Here is a 6,000-nt window from a genome sequence, read left to right as displayed (position 1 = left end):
GCTTGGCACACCTGTATTTGGGGAGTTTCTCCCATTCTTCTCTGCAGATCCTCCCAAGCTCTGTCAGGTTGGATGGGGAGCTCTGCTGCACAGCTATTTTCAGGTCTCTCCAGAGATGTTAGATCGGGTTCAAGTCCGGGCTCTGGCTGGGCAATCAAGGACATTCAGAGACTTGTCTCGAACCCACTCCTGCGTTGTCTTGGCTGTGTGCTTAAGGTTGTTGTCCTGTTGGAAGGTGAACCTTCGCCCCAGACTGAGGTCCTGAGCGCTCTGGAGCAGGTTTTCATCAAGGATCTCTCTGTACTTTGCTCCGTTCATCTTTCCCTCGATCCTGACTAGTCTCCCAGCCCCTGCCGCTGAAAAACATCCCCACAGCATGATGCTGCCACCACCATGCTTCACCGTAGTGATGGTGCCAGGTTTCCTGCAGATGTGACACTTGGCATTCAGGCCAAAGAGTTCAATCTTGGTTTCATCAGACCAGAGAATCTTGTTTCTCATGGTCTGAGAGTCTTTAGGTGCTTTTTTGGCAAACTGCAAGCAGGCTGTCATGTGTCTTTTATTGAGGAGTGGCTTCCGTCTGGCCACTCTACCATAAAGGCCTGATTAGAGGAGTGCTGCAGAGATGGTTGTCCTTCTGGAAGGTTCTCCCATCTCCATAGAGGAACTCTGGAGCTCTGTCAGAGTGACCATCGGGTTCTTGGTCACCTCCCTGACCAAGGCCCTTCAATCCCCAATTGCTCAGTTTGGCCAGGTGGCCAGCTATAGGAAGAGTCTTGGTGGTTCCAAACTTCTTCAATTTAAGAATGATTGAGGCCACTGTGTTCTTGGGGACCTTCAATGCTGCAGAAATATTTTGATACCCTTCCCCAGATCTGTGCCTCGAAACAATCCTGTCTCAGAGCTCTACGGACAATTACTTCGACCTCATGGCTTGGTTTTTGCTATGACATGCACTGTCAACTGTGGGACCTTATATAGACAGGTGTGTGCCTTTCCAAATCATGTCCAATCAATTGAATTTACCATAGGTGGACTCCAATCAAGTTGTAGAAACAGCTCAAGGATGATCAATGGAAACAGGATGCACCTGAGCTCAATTTCGAGTCTCATAACAAAGGGTCTGAATAGTTATGTAAATAAGGTATCTGTTTTTTTATTTTATTTATAAATTAGCAAAAAATTTAATAACCTGTTTAAGTTTCGTCATTATGGGGTATTTTGTGTAGATTGATGAGGGACATTTTTTTATTTAATCAATTTTAGAATAAGGCAGTGATGCAACCAGTCAGGATGCTCTCGATGGTGCAGCTGTAGAACTTTTTGAGGATCTGAGGACCCATGCCAAATCTTTTCAGTCTCCTGAGGGGGAATAGACATTGTCGGGCCGTCTTCACGACTGTCTTGGTGTGTTTGGACCATGATAGTTTGTTGGTGATGTGGACACCAAGGAACTTGAAGCTCTCGACCTCCTCCACTACAGCCCAGTCAATGTGAATGGGGGTGTGCTCGGCCCTCCTTTTCCTGTAGTCCACGATCATCTCCTTTTTTTTATTATGTTGAGGGAGAGGTTGTTGTCCTTGCACCACACGGTCAGGTCTCTGACCTCCTCCTTAATGGCTGTCTCATCGGTGTTGATGTGAGCCATGACCAGCCTTTCAAAGCACTTCATGGCTACAGATGTGAGTGCCACGGGTCGGTAGTGTGGCGGTTTCGGCGCCAAGATATTTGTAAGGTAGGGTTTACGCATACAAACACACACCACCAGTCCAAGTGAAGGGTTCAACCGGTTAATTACTTTCAGGTTTCGGCAGTGTTCCTGATATACCAAACTCAAAACAGACAGAGTAAACACTTCGTCACCTGTGGACGGTCCTCCAATCTTGGTCTTTAGGGGTTCAATCCGTGTTGATATCGTATGTTCCCTTCTTCCGTTAATCCTCCTTCTCCACCATACGTTCTGTCTCCCCAATAACCTCCTACTCCTTCACCTGCCGGGGTCAAAGAAAAGACAAAGAAAGAAAACCCAGGGTGCGGTTAAGTAGAGTCACTGATTGGTTTCACCTGTTTGCAGTTTGGCTCTGGAGACAGGTGTGGCTGTTCTGCTGCAGTCTTTAAGTTTTCCCCTGAGCTGTCCGTGGTTCTGCCTCCGGGGAATATGTCACAGTGCTGTCCGTGGTCCTGGCAGCCAAAAAATAAAGAAACCTCGCAGGCACATAATGTCCATCCACCACACAACCCCTGAAACCGCTACAGTAGTCATTTAGCCAGGTTACCTTGGCGTTCTTGGGCACAGGGACTATGGTGGTCTGCTTGAAACATGTAGGTATTACAGGCTCGGTCAGGGACAGGTTGAAAATGTCAGTGAAGACACTTGCCAGTTGGTCAGCGCATGCTCTGAGTACATGTCCTGGTAATCCGTCTGGCCCTTCAGCCTTGTGAATGTTGACCTGTTTAAAGGTCTTACTGACATTGGCCATGGAGAGTGTGATCACACAGTCCTCCGTAACAGCAGGTGCTCTCATGCATGCTTCAGTGATGCTTGCCTCGAAGCACACATAGAAGTAATTTAGCTCGTCTGGTAGGCTTGTGTCACTGGGCAGCTCGCGGCTGGGCTTCCCTTTGTAGTCCGTAGTAGTTCGCAAGCTCTGCCATATCCGATGAGCGACAGAGCCGGTGTAGTAGGATTCAATCTTAGTCCTGTACTGACTCTTTGCCTGTTTGATGGTTCGTCTGAGGGCATAGCGGGATTTATTCTAAGCGTCCGGGGTTAGAGTCTCAGTCTTTGAAAGCGACAGCTCTATCCTTTAGGTCAGTGCAGATGTTGCCTGTAATCCATGGCTTCTGGTTGGGGTATGTACGGTCACTGTGGGGACGACATCATCGATGCACTTGTTGATGAAGCCGGTGACTGACATGGTATACTCCTCAATGCCATCGGATGAATCCTGGAACATATTCCAGTCTGTGCTAGCAAAACAGTCCTGTAGCTTAGCGTCTGCGTCATCTGACCACTTCCGTATTGAGCGAGTAATTGGTACTTCCTGCTTTAGTTTTTGCTTGTAAGCAGGACTCAGGAGGATATAATTATGGTCAGATTTGCCAAATGGAGGGCGAGGGAGAGCTTTGTACGCGTCTCTGTGTATGGAGTAAAAGGTGGTCTTGAGTTTATGTTACATGCTGGTAAAAATGAGGTAAAACAGATTTACGTTTTCCTGGATTAAAGTCCCCGGCCACTAGGAGCGCCACCTCTGGATGAGCATTTGTTGTTTGCTTATGGCCTTATAAAGCTTGTTGAGTGTGGTCTTAGTGCCAGCATCGGTTTGTGTTGGTAAATAGACAGCTACGAAAAATATAAATAAACTCTCTTGGTAAATAGTGTGGTCTACAGCTTATCATGAGGTACTCTTCCTCAGGCGAGACTTCTTTAATATCAGATTTCACGCACCAGCTGTTATTGACAAATAGACAGACCACTACCCCTCATATTACCGGAGGTAGCTGTTCTGTCTTGCCAATGCACGGAATCCCAGCCAACTGTATATTATCCATGTCGTCGATCAGACACGACTCAGTGAAACATAAGATATTACCGTTTTGAATGTCCCGTTGGCAGGATAGTCTCGAACTGAGCTCATCCAGTTTATTCTCCAATGATTGCACGTTGGCCAATAGGACGGATGGTAGAGGCGGGTTACCCACTCGCCGATGAATTCTCACAAGGCACCCGTATCTGAGTCCCATGTATCGGCATCTCCTCTTCATGTGAATGACAGGGATTTGGGCCTGGTCCGGTAGCAGCAGTTAATCCTTCGCGCCCAACTCATTAAAGAAAAAATCGTCCTCCAGTTTGAGGTGAGTAATTGCTGTTCTGATATCCAGAAGCTCTTTTCGGTCATAAGAGACGGTGGCAGAAACATTATGTACAAAATAAGTTACAAACAACGCAAAAAAACACATAAAATAACACAATTGGTTAGGAGCCCGTAAAACGGCAGCCATCTCCTCCGTGTGAGTCAGTGTGTCTCTCGCTGTGTCTGTCACAAGAGTGGTATACTACGAAGCAAGTCAGGCTTCATCTGTACTATGACAGTGGATTTGCTTGCCCGCCCGCCTACTGCTAACTCTAAAAGGCTTGTACCTGCGCATGAATGACGCACATCCATCCGCGACATTTCAAGCTAGCTGTAGAGTGAGTTTACGGCATGTTCTTAACTCTGTTACACATTTGTTTGTGATCATGTATTAGTGTATGTCTGAGATTCCTCTTGTGACCTGCCTGCCCTCGGTACTACTCATTCAAGTCGCCCTTCTCTCTTAGACCATGGTACTGTACTTGTACTCCTCAGTTTAGCCTTCATCGTTCTTCAGTGAGACGAGGAGGTGGTATTAGGGGGTTGCCCTCGGTCTCATTCATCCGAGGCATGCCTCTCCAGAGGCAGGCTTCCCCAGTCCCAGATAACCTGATTTGTGACTCGTTTCCGGAAACTAGGCGTATGTCGTGCGTCACTACTTCACAGGAGAGCCATTTTGATCAAAATGCGGTTTTTGGCAGAAATGTCTTCTGGAACATGTGAACTTTCATGTGCCTTAATAACAAACTTGTATGCCATCTGTAAATACGAATACAATTGTTAAATTACGAGCCTAGTTGGTTTAGCCACAGAAAAAGACAGCAACCTTCCCGCTAGCCATGATTGGCTGAGATAATGAGTGGGCTGGACATGCCGAGATATGAGTTCGGATTAGTCTGCCATGTAGCACGCTTCTGTCTATAACATGAGCTGGTCAGTGGCTTTTTTGAAAGATATCACATAGTAGAACTAAAGGACCTTTACATAAGTGTCCACTTTTGTCACGATCGTCGTAAGAACCGGACCAAGGCGCAGCGTGATAGGCATACATCTTTTAATGAGTACTTTAACACCAACAACAAAACAACAAAACGATACGTGAAGTCTAACAGGTTCACCAACACAAACCTATACAGATCAAGATCCCACCATTAACTGTGCCAAACAGGCTGCCTACAGTGGGGGAAAAAAGTATTTAGTCAGCCACCAATTGTGCAAGTTCTCCCACTTAAAAAGATGAGAGAGGCCTGTAATTTTCATCATAGGTACACGTCAACTATGACAGACAAAATGAGGAAAAAAAATCCAGAAAATCACATTGTAGGATTTTTAATGAATTTATTTGCAAATTATGGTGGGAAATAAGTATTTGGTCAATAACAAAAGTTTCTCAATACTTTGTTATATACCCTTTGTTGGCAATGACACAGGTCAAACGTTTTCTGTAAGTCTTCACAAGGTTTTCACACACTGTTGCTGGTATTTTGGCCCATTCCTCCATGCAGATCTCCTCTAGAGCAGTGATGTTTTGGGGCTGTCGCTGGGCAACACAGACTTTCAACTCCCTCCAAAGATTTTCTATGGGGTTGAGATCTGGAGACTGGCTAGGCCACTCCAGGACCTTGAAATGCTTCTTACGAAGCCACTCCTTCGTTGCCCGGGCGGTGTGTTTGGGATCATTGTCATGCTGAAAGACCCAGCCACGTTTCATCTTCAATGCCCTTGCTGATGGAAGGAGGTTTTCACTCAAAATCTCACAATACATGGCCCCATTCATTCTTTCCTTTACACGGATCAGTCGTCCTGGTCCCTTTGCAGAAAAACAGCCCCAAAGCATGATGTTTCCACCCCCATGCTTCACAGTAGGTATGGTGTTCTTTGGATGCAACTCAGCATTCTTTGTCCTCCAAACACGACGAGTTGAGTTTTTACCAAAAAGTTATATTTTGGTTTCATCTGACCATATGACATTCTCCCAATCCTCTTCTGGATCATCCAAATGCACTCTAGCAAACTTCAGACGGGCCTGGACATGTACTGGCTTAAGCAGGGGGACACGTCTTGCACTGCAGGATTTGAGTCCCTGGCGGCGTAGTGTGTTACTGATGGTAGGCTTTGTTGCTTTGGTCCCAGCTCTCTGCAGGTC

Source organism: Coregonus lavaretus (assembly GCF_964263955.1).
Source record: "Coregonus lavaretus genome assembly, chromosome: 11".
In the NCBI taxonomy this organism is placed as follows: Eukaryota; Metazoa; Chordata; class Actinopteri; order Salmoniformes; family Salmonidae; genus Coregonus; species Coregonus lavaretus.
The sequence above is the reverse complement of the archived record's forward strand: the minus strand, read 5'-3'. Positions refer to the sequence as shown.